The following is a 15,163-nucleotide window of genomic DNA, read 5'->3' as shown; positions in this document are numbered from 1 at the left end:
GACTTTATAAGTGTTATACTCCTATGTCTGGGTGCAGGTCTGGTTTTCTTTCTCTCTCTCTCCTCAGCAGGGCTGGACGGGCAGGTGCACCACATCTGAGCTGAGCTGATTCTTCTTAAGGAGCTGGAACCAGGAGGAGGGCGTCAGTTCATTAACGCTTCTGCGTGGTACAGACCAACACCTTGACTTGTTCCTGAAACCTTCTAAACCTGAGTCTAACCTAGCCTATGTTCCTTCCTTCCATTGCCCTGGATTCATACCCAGAGACGCCTTGCCAAGATCCTGGACTCCAATCTGAGAACCTCCAAGCATTCAAACCCGGAACCAGAGAAGGACCTCGGACCAATCCTCCGCTTAGCCCTCCTGCCTGTGCTCACCTGCCTGTCCACCCTCGAACCACCAACTAGAGAGAGAGAGACCGGACCGGCACCTTTCACCCGGACCACTGGACACCACCCTCCAAAGATCGGACCCAAGCCTCCTTCTCCGTGAGTTCATCAGCCCTGCACTATTCCCAGCAATCACCTCCGTTTATTCACCAGTCTCCTCATCTTCCCAGCAGAGCCCAGAACAACCTGACCAGTCAACATCCTTTAATGTACAGATCCACAAATAACAATAAACGCTTTAACTGAACTGCCTGCCTCCGTAGTTATTATCATGATTCCTTCTTCAATCATGATAACAAGACTCTGGATTGGATTGGATGCAATTGTGTTTGAATCTGACCAGAGGAGTTTGGATCATACTGAGCTTTATATAGAACTGCAGATCAACTGGTTTTGTTTGTGTAATACTGCCTCTTCAATTAATTCTCTAGTTTGCAATAAAACTTTATTCTTCCTTTAAGTACATGTATTCTATTTGTAAGCACGCACATTTAGTTCACTTGTGTACTTATAGCCACTTATCCATATTTTCTTTGTGTTTTTGTTACTAGTCTTTGTTTCTTACCTTCCAAGATGCCTGAGAGTTTGGCCAGACAAAAGATGGCAGCCAGGGCTCAGATCTCCTAATTACAGGAAGACAAAATTGGACTTATCCACTTGCTGTTGCTGGAAGGGGGCATTTGTAATTTTCTTTCTTTTTTATTTTTGCATTTCACTTAGGGTTTGTATTTAGAGGTTGGTGTGTTTTCATTGTTCTTAGATTAGTTTATTGCCAAACTTAACTTCACTGCTTTGTTTCATTTTCTTTCCTTTTTGACCTCTTTTATAACTCTGGAACCCACCGTTTTTGTAAGTTTGGGTTAAAAATAAAAACCCAACTTTTGAATTAATTCCTGTGACTCTTCATGCATTTTACCTCGATCCACCACAAGGCATGAGAAATATTTTCATCTGATCTTTACCCATTTAGTACATCATTTTTATTAAAACATTTTACATCTTGGTAACAACATTCACATTTCAGTTAGATAGAAGATCCAGAAATCTATTAAATAAGAGTTCAGGTGGAGCTGATGTAGAAGGTCAGAGAAGAATAGTAGGTCTGATGGAGTAAAACTAGACCAGGCAACGCTAGTAAAGAGAAACTACAGAGGTTCATGGAGTCTATTTTCTGTTTTACCTTTCTAAAATCACCAATGGACTTTTAAGTAACTGCAAAGAGGCGACACTCTCAACAGGGAAAACTCCAACACAAGAGAATGTAGCTAAGTCCAGATATATCGGTCTGGTACCACTTGGTCATGGAGAGTCTCCATTCAGCAGGATCTCTGTCTCAGGTCAGGAAGTAAAAACAGAAGTCCTTCATCTCTAGAGTAAATATCTGAACTGTGGAGATAATTTAATAAATATCTTTATTTTAGTGAAACCCTCAACCACTGCCCCGACCACATTTCTTTCTCCTTCACCTTCCTCCCATACATCTCCTCCCTACCTTCTCCTGTCTCTTCCATTTGTCATTGTTGTGGTTCAGCTGCTGGTTCTGATGGTGAGACGATGTCTAATTTATAGGTGATTAAAGGAAGAAAAAATTCTTAGCCTCAACTAAATGTCTTTCAAAATAAGCACTGCAAAACTGCACAAAACCCCTTTTGGAAATATAAGAGAGGCCTCAGACTTTGTATATCCACATCTAGACTATAAGTGCAGCAAATCTGGACTGAATCAGCTGAAGCATGTTTGTTTCACAAAGGTTTTAGTGGTCAGGATGTCATGAGGACCTGGGATTTTAGCACAATTCATACAAACATTTTTTAACATTATAAAAGAGAAGCAGGTCAAATAAAAGTGCTGATTTCCTTTGTAGGACATGACAAAGCCTTTGGTAATCAGATTTTCCCTGTGATTCATCAACATTTTCCATTGTGCCCAGCAGAAATCAGTAAAATTATGAAAAAAACAGAAATCATGACCCATTTCTTTTTAAAACACTGCTAGAAGGGCCTGTTCACTCCTCTGCATTGCTTTGGTGACAGTGAGAAATAGTTGATGGCTGAGAGGTCCAGTTGGTAGAAATGTCTTCAGTTTCAGTTTCCCATGTCTCCATTGTTGCTGCTGAGAGCTTCTTACATTTCTGCACTGCTCTGACATCAGACGACTTCATGAAGCCACTTTGTCATCCTGTTTTGTTCACGTTGGAGCTGGTTTGGGTGCTGCCCCTTCCTGTTTATTTTCAGCCATGGAGGTTCTCACTGCTAAGGAGGATGTTAAGTTCCCTAAATTATTTCTTTTCCAGCGTTTGTCTTGAATATATGAGCAGGTGAGCTGATGGAGAGTCGGATCATTATGAACACATTTGAGACAAACTAAAGGAAGTGAATCTGTGCTTGAAAATTTGAGCTAAATTTATTTTACAGTTCCATTAATAATTTTGATAATTTGTACAAGAAATAGAAATTAACAAATCTGACTTTTCTTTTGTTTTTATGGTTTCAAAGATGACAGGTCACTAACAGTATTTGTCCACTAGGTGGCAGCAGAGTTCAGTCTCTAGGATAAATAAATCTTATTCTTATTCCCATAATCTATTCATCCTTTGAGTCTAACATCAGTAAATTGTGAACGTTTTTAAATCTAAATGCCAGAAATGTTTCTTTATCAGAATTTATTTCTTATTTTAAGTCTGTTAGAATTACTCACATTATTTCAATTTGTTAAACGTCAGAATGATAAAAGGAGGATTACTTTTGACTATAATTTATTACTATCTTCATATTAAAATGTTTACATACACTAAGATCACTCATAGCTTTAAAATATCTGGGAACGCCAAGATGATGATGTCATGTCTTTGGAAGCTTCTGATTGGTTTATTGACAACAATTGAGTTGATTTGAGACACCTGTGGATGTTATAAAGACACCTAAGACACTCTTTGTAGAAAATAATGGGAAGATCAAAAGAAATCAGTTAAGATATCAGGAAGATAATTGTGGATTTGTTCAAGTCTGGTTTATCCTTGGGTGTAATTTCTAAATGCCTGTGTGTCTAGCCTTTGCTGGGTCTATATTTTTGCTGGATAAAAAAGTAAGAAGAGACATGATTGTCTGATAGCAGGCACGCTCTGATCTGATTTATCAGAAAATCTGATTGTTTTACATATTACAAATCTCTTCATTGGTTTTACAATGCTTCGTCTTATTTACCTCTCAGTCCATTTTTGTATTAGAAACTAAATATTTTAAAGGCATACTATGCAACATTTTTCAGTTAATTAATGTGTTCCATACCGTTTTGGATGATTAAATGAGTCATTTCAGGTCGAACAAAGGTTTTCTCGGCCGCCCTGGTGGTCTGTGGGGGAAATACCGCACTTGCAATTGTAAGAGCTCACGGCTCGCACCCACAGAAGTCTCGCTTTACGGCGAGAACTCCATGTGTTTTTGCCCTGCTATTCACTATATGCACGCGCGAAAGCAACAACAAAGAACCGCGTGTTAACGTCAAATAAACATGCAAGCATATCGAGTTTTATTATTATTATTATTATTATTTTTTTTTTTTTTTTTTTTATGTTGGCGAGACGCCACCGCCGCGGCCGCGGCGAAGCGCGTCGGCCGCGGCTTGGCGAGGCGGTGGCGTTATCGTCTCGCCAACATAAAGAAAAAATAATAATAATAATAAAACTGGCGAGGCGGTGGCGGCGGCGGCCGCCTCGCCAAGATAGCGCTGCGGGAAGCTTGATGTTCATACCTTCACTGTGTTAGTCATTGTTTGTACTGCCGTTTTTTCCACTTTTCGTTGCGTTCGCCTGTCTGCTAAGCTCAAAACAACCGCGCCTGGCGTGATGGAGAAACCAGAACAGCTGAGCATCTTTACGACAGTGCACTTTTACTTTTGCCCTCTGGGGGGAGCCTCGCTGGAAAATCAACCCCGGTTGCATAGTATACCTTTAATTTACTCTCATTCTCAGGAGGTGGGTGCTGGTTATGACTAACTTGGTTTATAGGAGTGGTACCAGGTGAATAGTAGCATTCTCCAGTGGTTACAGCAGGCTGAACCATTTCTTTGATATGTGGCTGCCTGGACAGGAGGAATAGTTGGTAGAAATGTCTTCAGTTTCAGTTTCCCATGTCTCTATTGTTGTTGCTGAGAGCTTCTTCTGACATTTCTTCACTGCTCTGAGATCAGCCGACTTCATGAAGCCACTTTGTCATCCTGCTTTGTTCATGTTGGAGGCTATCGCTGCTCAAGAGGATGTTTAGTTCCCTAAATTATTTATTTTCCAGTTTTTTTCTTGAATATATGAACAGGTGAGCTGATGGAGAGTCAGATCATTATGAACGCATTTGAGACAAACTAAAGGAAGTAAATCTGTGCTTAAAAATTTGTGCTGAATTTATTTTACAGTTCCATTAATAATTTCTAGAATTTGTACAAGAAATAGAAATTAACAAATCTGACTTTTCTTTTGTTTTTATGGTTTCAAAGATGACAGGTTACTAACAGTATTTGTTCACTAGGGGGCAGCAGAGTTTAGCCTCTAGGATGAATAAATCTTATTCTTACGTCCCATAATCTATTCATCCTTTGAGTCTAACATCAGTAAGTTGTGAACGTTTTGAAATCTAAATGCCAGAAATGTTTCCTATTTTAAGTCTGTTAGAATTACTCAAATTATTTCTATTTGTTAAACGTCAGAATGATGAAAGGAGGATAATAATACAATAATTTATTACTTTCTTCATATTGAGAAGTTTACATACACTAAGATCACTTACAGTTTTAAAATATCTGGGAACGCCCAGGTGATGATGATGTCATATCTTTGCAAGCTTCTGATTGGTTTATTGACAACAATTGAGTTGATCTGAGACACCTGTGGATGTTATAAAGGCACCTAAGACACTCTTTGTAGAACAAAATGGAAAAATCAAAAGAAATCAGCCAAGATATCAGGAAGAGAATGGTGGATTTGTTCAAGTCTGGTTTATCCTTGGGTGTAATTTCTAAATGTCTGTTTCAAGCCTTTGCTGGGTCTTTATTTTTGCTGGAGAAAAAAGAAAAAAGACATGAGTTGTCTATGAGCAGGCAGGCTCTGATCTGATTTATCAGAAAATCAGGTTATTTTACATATTACACATCTCTTTGTTGGTTTTACAATGCTTATTTTTATTCACTTCTCATTCTATTTTTGTATTAGAAACAAAAGATTTTAATCTACTGTCATTCTAATGTAGAACTATTTTTACCGTTATAGCAGTTTTGAGCAACCAATATAAATGCAGCATCTTTCATGCCATTGTTACCCGTCTCCTTTTTACTGCTTAATTGACAACTTTTACTACAAAAGAATAAATTTATCTCAGCAGCAAACACATCAATGCACTGGGAGAAGCTCCTTCTGCTGGTGAACTTCATGAATTAAGGTTACAACTAGAATCAGTGCATTAACATATGGAGATGGAACCTTCTTCATTTACAAAACAAAACTTAATATATTTCAATGTGACTTTTCATTTGAAGTCAGACCCGCTGTAAGAGCAGCTTTTTGGTCCTTTCCATGCCTGCTGGTCTTTTTACAGTTCTTAGATCTTCTGTGAAGGAAATGTCTCCAGTTGCTGTGGATCTTTCATCCGCTCCATCTGGGCTTTGTTTATTTCAAGGGGACATTTTAGTGTTGGGGTCCGTCCTTCATACGTCGCTAACTCAGTTAGCAGGATTTGATTGTTGACGATTTGGCATGATCTTGGATCGTTTGGTTCTTCGAAACTCATCCTGGACTTGTTGTCATAGCAACATGTGCGCCAGCTTAAACCTGCTCGAGAGCAGGTTTATTTCATGTAAACAAGATTAGATCACGGCTGTATAAGCGGAGGAGATAGGGAAGTCTGCCGTAGCCATGTCCATTTTTATGACAGCAACCTGTTGCGTAAGCTGCAAGAATAATTTGCAAAGTTTTTCGAATTAATCGCGTATTGCGCAATAGACAGGATCCTTTAGCGCAGCGCGACAGTGTAATTGTAGAGAGATTTCTCTTGGTGGCTGTTATAAAAGAGAAACACATCATTTAACAGTGGCTTTTAAAGAGGAAAAAGTGGTGTTAGAGCCATAAATCTAAAATATTTAAGTTATTTGTATGGTGGTTTGCTTTTTATTTTTATCCTATTCAGTAAGATTTGTTCAGGCCATTTTATTGTGAAGTTTAGTTTTACTTTGAAAGGCTTGCTTCCTGTCGAGCCGTATATTGTATTAGAAAAAACTATGGATGGATTATCTAGACACGGAGCAATACAGTTTTACCGTGTAAACTGTGGATGACTTGGAAAAGGAAGATTTTCATTTTTTATAGATAAAGAATTTTTTTTTGGTTAAAATTCCCAGTTTGCACGCGTCCTTTACTTCCCGTATCTAAGGAATGACACTGAAATTTGGATCTGTTGCCATAACAAGTGCCTTTTTAAAATAAAGTATAATAATTAAAGGCTACCGTTTTGTAGAATATTCTTGTACTTCACTTTTACTTGTCCCCATGTTCTAGTGGGTCCCATGGAGGCTCTGACATAAAAGAACAAAGTAAATATGAGATTATTAAAATGCAAAAATTCATACTGTAGAAAGTGATAGAAACATCTACCATGGACAGTATTTACACATTAATTTGTCTGCTGCTTTTTGCCAGCCCTCTCTCCTGGCTTTAACAGATTTTGAGGTGTTTTAATTAATGACTCAAATTCGGCATAACCTTCCATTAAAAGCTCTTGTTCTGCTTGGGAGAAAAACTGTGGGCTTTCTTTGTTCATGCTGAACAGCCAATAGCAGCGCTGCTGATCATTGTTTCTACTATCGATACATTTCCCCTTTTAAACAAACGCATGAACGCGCAGTTATCTCAGATAACTCAATCCAGACATACTAATCATAAACAACAGGTGTGTTCAAAGAACCCAATTAGCCGGATCAGGATTAGCCGGATGAAATCATCTTGGATGTGTCATTTGATCTCAGATGTTTTAGGCAACGTACGAAGAACGGACCCCTGGTGTATTGTAAGGAAATGTGGTCACATGACTCTGATAAACATCATCCAGCAGCAGAAAGAGACTGAGAGTTACTGTGGTTTCATGGAGGATCCTCCTGGGGTCCGTTCTTCGTAGCCTACGTTGCTTAAAACATCCAAGATGATTTCATCCGGCTAATCATGATCCGGCTAAAGAACGCCCACAGTTTTTCTCCCAAGCAGAACACGAGCTTTAATGGAAGGTTATGCTGAATTTACCGCGGTGAAGTTAGTTTGATATTGGACATTGGACATTCAAGCTCCGCGGAGTCAGCGGGATCTAGCTCACGGTTGATCCGGTTGAAGGACTCCGTTTTCGGCCAGAGTCTCTCAGCGGCTCCCTTCTCCCACACGCGGCGGTGCAGTTAGGGACCGTCAAAAAAGTTTTGAACCAAGCACTCCTGAGAAATAAAAATCAATAAATTCCTTATGTAGTGATCAGATAAGACAAAACTAATAGGAAATTATGCCAATAAATAACATCTGTAAGGCACACAAATAGTTATCCCATTTTAAGACTTTCTTTATTTTTAAAGAATTTTTATTATAGAAAAATGTGATATTTCTTCAATAGCTTCCAGGTCATGTGACCCACTGACTTCAAAATTATGTCAAATTGTTCTACTACTTTAGCCAGATGAGGCACACTCATTTTTATCCAATTTTAAGCCTTCGATTATTTTTAAAGATTTTGACTGACTTCAAATCTGTGCGAAATTGTTCTACTACATTAGCTAGATGAAGTACAGCCTTGATGTTGTTGAAACAAATTGCAGTTTTATTGGCAACATATTACTGTATAGTATTTATTTTGAACAGTGTTTAACTGAGTACAAAGTTTGCATATTAGTTGCACAATGGACAGTTCCACCTGCCTTTCTTAGCTTTTTCATCTTCTGTGCTCTTTATGTCAAGGCATGGTACCATCTGTCACAGTTGTCACACTGGATCTGTTAAAATACAACAGATCTGTTGAGTAGGACAAGATGTTATCCCAATAGATACCTAAGGCACCGACGAGACACTGTGGCCATCAAGTGGGTGAGGGCATCCCTTGGGTTCTCAAGTGGGCGCCCTCCTTCTTGGGTGTTTCGCTGATAGGCCCACGACACCTCCAGACGGTTCAGCAGTGAATCCCAGCGTCCCAGGTTCACTCCCATCAACCATCACACACTTGAGCCCCAGGCCAGGTCCTTCTTCTTGGTCCACAGCCACTGGCTCCCCTTTTCAGCAGCCTTGGAGAGGTCCTTAATTGCCTGCCTGTGGGCCTTCCCCTGCACCCCCATCTCCCTGAGTAGCCTTGATGTTGAGGTGGCTACGAATCCCCTGCAGCCTACTTCCACCGGTCGTACCTTCACGTTCCATCCTTGCTGTTGGGCGTCTGCTGCAAGATTGGTGTACCTCAGCTTCTTCCGCTCAAAGGCTTCCTCTACGGCACCTGCCCAGGGTACCGTGAGCTCAATGATGTACACATGCTTGAGTGAGGAAGATCACAGAACGAGGTCTGGACGCAGGTTGATGGATGCAATTTTCTGTGGAAAGCACAGTTTTTGTCCAGGTCTGGCAGCATTTTCCAGTCCTGTGCTCTGCCCAGCTGCCCAATGTCAGCCCTACTGGTGATGGTGAAGCTGGCTTGACCCTCTTGAACAAAAAGTGTTGGCTGCCGGTGGAATTGGGGAGGGGGCGCATTTGCACTCATCTGCTGGCATTCAAGCACTGCTGCAAGACTTCTGAGCACCTGGTTGTGTCGCCAGGTGTAGCGACCTTGGGTAAGGCTGGTCTTGCATCCCACTAAGATGTGCTTTAGTTTTGCTGGGCTTGGACACAAGGAGCATGTGGGGTCGTAAGCCATACCATTGGCTTAGGTTTGCAGGTGACGGTAAAACATCATAAGCAGCTCTGATGGTAAAGCTTTCCCTGAATGGTTCCATCTCCCATAGATCTTTCCAGGAGAGAAGAAAAGATACCATTTCAGTTTTATAGTAATACAGTAAACACTCCTCTCCTGTCACAGATTAGGGTGTTTATTTGCTTGTCATCTATAAATTACAACTTCAACACTACCTGTAGTTTGTCTATATTTATGCTTCAAATTTACACATTGTGTAAACATTGTTGCACATTTACACACACACACACACATATATATATATACACATATTATATATATATATATATATATATATACACACACACACAAACAAACATAAAACCCCTGGCAAAAATTATGCAATCACCAGCCTCGGAGGATGTTCATTCAGTTGTTTAATTTTGTAGAAAAAAGACAGATCACAAATATGACAAAACTAAAGTCATTTCAAATGGCAACTGTCTGACTTTATGAAATTTAAGAAATACTAAAAGAAATCCATACATTAATTTTCTGACCCGCTTAATCCCTCATGGGGTCGCTGGTGCCTATCTCCAACGTTCTAAAAGAAATCAAGAAAAAAAATTGGTAGTCAGTAACGGTTACTTTTTTGACCAAGCAGAGGGAAAATAATATGGAATCACTCAATTCTGAGGAAAAACTTATGGAATCATGAAAAACAAAAGAACGCTCCAACACATCACTAGTATTTTGTTGCACCACCTCTGGCTTTTATAACAGCTTGCAGTCTCTGAGGCATGGACTTAATGAGTGATAAACAGTACTTTTCATCAATCTGGCTCCAACTTTCTCTGATTGCTGTTGCCAGATCAGCTTTGCAGGTTGGAGCCTCGTCATGGACCATTTTCTTCACATTCCACCAAAGATTTTCAATTTGATTAAGATCCGGACTATTTGCAGGCCAGGACATTGACATTGTGTCTTTTTCAAGGAATGCTTTCACAGTTTTTGCTCTATGGCAAGCTGCATTATCATCTTGAAAAATTATTTCATCATTCCCAAACATCCTTTCAATTGATGGGATAAGAAAAGTGTCCAAAATCTCTATGTAAACTCCTGCATTTATTGAAGATGTAATGACAGCCATCTCTCCAGTGCCTTAACCTGACATGCAGCCCGATATCATCAATGACTGTGGAAATGTGCATGTTCTCTTCAGGCAGTCATCTTTACAAGTCTTATTTGAACAGCACCAAACAAAAGTTTTAGCATCATCACCTTGCCCAATGCAGAATCGAGATTCATCACTGAATATGACTTTCATCCAGTCATCCACAGTCCACGATTGCTTTCCTTGTAACCTTGTTTTTTTTGTTTAGGTGTTAATGATGGCTACTTTTAGCTTTCCTGTATGTAAATCCATTTCCTTTAGGCTGTTTCTTACAGTTCTGTCACAGACATTGACTCCAGTTTCCTCCCATTCGTTCCTCATTTCTTTTGTTGTGAATTTTCGGTTTTTGAGACATATTGCTTTAAGTTTTCTGTCTTGACGCTGTGATGTCTTCCTTGGTCTACCAGTATGTTTGCCTTTAACAACCTTCCAATGTCGTTTGTATTTGGTCCAGATTTTAGACACAGCTGACTGTGAACAACCAACATCTTTTGCAACATTGCGTGATGACTTACACTCTTTTAAGAGTTTGATAATCCTCTCCTTTGTTTCAGCTGATATCTCTCGTGTTGGAGCCATTTCCAAGATGTCATCACTCCTTTTTATTGCAGACTAACGAGCAGGTCCAATTTGATGCAGGGTGATTCCATCATTTTTCCTCAGAATTGAATGATTACATATTATTTTCCCTCTGCTTGGTCTAAAAAAGTAACCGTTACCGACTATCAATTTTATTTCTTGATTTCTTTTAGTGTTTCTTAAAGCCAGACAGTTGTCATTTGAAATTACTTTAGTTTTGTGTCATATTTGTGATCTGTTTTTTTTTTTTCTACAAAATTCAACAACTGACTGAACATCCTCCAGGGCCGGTGATTCCATAATTTTTGCCAGGGATTGTATATGTATGGTTGTTTTCCTTTCTTTATCAGTGTTTGATGACTACACATGTTCCACAATGTGTGCTGCCTGCAAGCCACCATTTGCTGGACCTCCAATTACAGACTGGGTGAGAGTATGCATACATAGGGACTAACTCTAGATAGTTTTGAAGTTGTAATTTATACAATAGAATTAAAAAAATTCTAACGAATAAAGCCCTTAATAATCAAGCTCCATCATGTTTTAGAGCTCTGATTACCCCGTATGTTCCTAACAGAGCACTTCGCTCTCAGACTGCAGGTCTGCTAGTGGTTCCTAGAGTCTCTAAAAGTAGAATGGGAGGCAGATCCTTTAGCTATCAGCCTCCTCTCCTGTGGAACCAACTCCCAGTTTTGGTCCGTGAGGCAGACACCCCGTCTACTTTTAAGACTAAGCTTAAAACTTTCCTTTTTGACAAAGCTTATAGTTAGAGTGGCTCATGTTACCCTGAGCTACCTCTATAGTTATGGTGCTATAGGCTTAGGCTACTGGAGGACATCAGGGTCTATTTTTCTCACTCTGCTTAATTCTCCTACTGCTCTCCAGTTTTGCATTGCTTGTCTTCATTTCAGCTTTTAACATTTTGTGCTCTCTCTTTTTTCTTCATAGTAGGCACACCTGGTCTGGTCTTCTGTTAACTGTGACATCATCCAGAGAAGACGGCTCACCCGCTACTACCATCTAATGTAGAACAGATTACTAGATCAATGTGTGCTTCTGTGCTTTTTTGTTTCTCTTGTTGTGTCTCTGCTCTGTCTTCTGTAACCCCAGTCGGCCGAGACAGATGACCGTTCATACTGAGCCTGGATCTGCTGGAAGTCTTTCCTTACCATCAATGGGGAATTTTTCAACACTGTTCAAAATAAATACTTTACAGTTATATGTTGTCAATAAAACTGTCCTTTGTTTCAACAACATCAAGGCTATGCCCCATCAAGGTAAAGTAGTAGAACAATTTGACACAGATTTTAAGTCAGTGGGTCACATGACCTGGAAGCTATTGAAGAAATATCAATTATTTTTATAATAAAAATTCTTTAAAAATAGAAAAAGGCTTAAAATTGGATATAAATGAGTGTGCCCCATCAAGCTAATGTAGTAGAACAATTTGACATAATTTTGAAGTCAGTGGGTCACATGACCTGGAAGCTATTGAAGAAATATCACATTTTTCTATAATAAAAATTCTTTAAAAATAAAGAAAGTCTTAAAATGGGATAAAAATGACTATGCCCCATCAAGCTAATGTAGTAGAACAATTTGACACAGATTTGGAGTCGCACCATGAGACCCATCTCATGGATTTAGCTGTTACAGGAATGGAGAACTCCTTCAGTGATAGACTGGAGAGCTGCACAAATGGCAGACGCGTCCTCTGATCATTACTTCTCCCAACAAAGTAGATATTTTTCTATGATTGTTATCGTATTACCAGCTTATATTTGTAGGTTGTGGTGTGATATTTGGACTTGTGTCCCAGTTCAAAAAGCTTGATATTTAAAATAAATAGAGAAGAAGCTGAATTTATTTTAGAATTTTTTTTGTTTCCTTTGGTACGTGTGTGTGTGTGTGTGGGGGGGGGGGGTCAACACACTGAGTTTACAAGACTCTTCCTTTTGCACTGGATGACTTTTTAGGTGGAACAAATTTGTACTACTGCTACTTTTTGTGGCAATGTTGTTACGGCAAGTTTTGCAAATTACCGCATTTTGTTCGACATCCTTCTTGTGAAATCCAAACCACGGCCTGAAAAGCTCGCTGTCGCCATAGTTCTCGCTGTCAATCAACGTACATAAGCGTACGGGTTCGTTGTTGTGTGTGGGCGCCAGAACTCTTTCTGGTTTGGAGGAGGAACGAGTGATGCGTTCACAGCATGTGGGAAAAACTAAACTCAGTGAATTAAATACAGCGGCAAAATCTTGCCATGAAAATTTACACTCTGTCGCAATAAAGTCATTTTAATCATGGCGCAGAAGAAAACTTGAGATACATCGAGTATACTCGATGTATCGGCCACCCTAGAAACTAAAATCAAGCAAGTAAAAACAGTTGGACTACAAAGTGAACTAATGATGTTTCAGTAATAAAGTTTAACTAGAACAGTCGAAGCCAATCCCAAACAAATGTTTTTAATTTTGATTTAAAGGAATGCAGGCTTTCTGCACTTTTATAATAATAATAATAATAATCGTAAATATTATAATTATAATATAAAATAATAATAATATCGTCTTTATTGTCATTGCAATGAAATTTCATCCATACATCCATTTTCTGACCGCTGGTGCCTACCTCCAGGGGTTCACCCTGGACAGGTCGCCAGTCCGTCGCAGGGCAACACAGAGACAAACAACCATTCACACACACACACTCACACCTAAGGACAATTTAAACAAGCCAATTAACCTAACAGCAACAAAATTTGTTCTCTGCTTTTAACCCATCCCCTTGGGGAGCAGTGGGCTGCCATGTGCGGCCCTGGGGAGCAATCAGGGGTTAAAGGTCTTGCTCAGGGACCCAGAGTGCAGGCAGTGGGGATTGAACCGGGTACTTGCATCCTTCCCAGAGTGCAAGCTGCTCTAACCACTAGGCCACCACCCCCCATATGGTTGAGTGGGGCTGTAGGATGATGTAAAATGATACCAACACCAATAAGATATAAATGAGATATGAACCCTTATCCACTGTCCTAAAACAGTAGACAAGTTTTCTGGAAAAGGCTTCTGGCAAAGTAACATGAAATGGTGTCAAGGAGGCGCCTTCAGACCACATATTGATTAGAATATCAGTAGAAAGGTGAACTTCATCTAACTGAGAACTGAGAAGTTTAAGCTTCAGAGTATAAACTCTGCCCTGCTGTGTGACCTGATGATGAAGAAACAAAAATCACATAAAAAGCTTAAAATAAATGTAATGAGCGCCTGAAGCTTCCTAAAATGCAACTGATTACATCTGAGTATGTTTAAGCTTTGCTAACTCTGCTTTTAAGAACCAGTTAAAACTGTCAGAAATCTCTGACTGCAGCAGAGAAACACCATCAGCTAGAAGTTAGTTTATCCTCCATGTTGATGTGTTGAAAGCTTCTCCCAGGTCAGCATTATGGATTTTTCTCAACCAGTTCTTTCAGCGATATCTCACCAATAACTGCTGCTGCTACTGCTGGAGGACATTTGGATTTCAGTGATGAATATCTGGACTTCTTATAGAACACAGCAGCAACACCACCAACAACCACAAGAGCAACAGCACAAACTGAGACACCAATTATCAGTCCAGTCTTGATCCATCCACCCTCCTTTATTTCATCCTTGTTTCCTGCAGAAGAGAATCAGGAGTTAGTCTGATGTTTCAGCTAGGAGACGATAGAGAAGCTGCTGTCCCACATCATCTACTGATCTCTGATCTCAGAGCAGCTGCTTCCTCCAGAGTCTCATCAGCATCTCCAGCTCTGTTTCCTCCACCTTTCTATTACGCTCCCTCCTCTGAAGGTCCACTAGATTAAATGTTGTAGACAGCAGCAGACCATAGCAGCAGTTCTTGAAGGTGACCTTGTAGTGCAGCTCTGCAGCTTGTCATGTTGCTTAAAGTGACTAAACTACGGTGGCCGACAGGTGCAAATGCGCAGCAAAAGAGAAAACACGCAAACAAAAAAGAAGACACCCCCGAATGAAATGCAGCAAACAAAAGCTGTGTCTCAATTCGGCGGCTGCGTCCTTCGAAGGACCCAGCCTACTCAGCCTTAGGAGGACCCAGCCATCGGAGGATGCTCCGGAGGATCCTCAGCCGTTGGTAAATGG

Source organism: Fundulus heteroclitus, unplaced genomic scaffold (assembly GCF_011125445.2).
Source record: "Fundulus heteroclitus isolate FHET01 unplaced genomic scaffold, MU-UCD_Fhet_4.1 scaffold_62, whole genome shotgun sequence".
Lineage (NCBI taxonomy): Eukaryota > Metazoa > Chordata > Actinopteri > Cyprinodontiformes > Fundulidae > Fundulus > Fundulus heteroclitus.
This window is presented reverse-complemented; position numbering follows the sequence as displayed.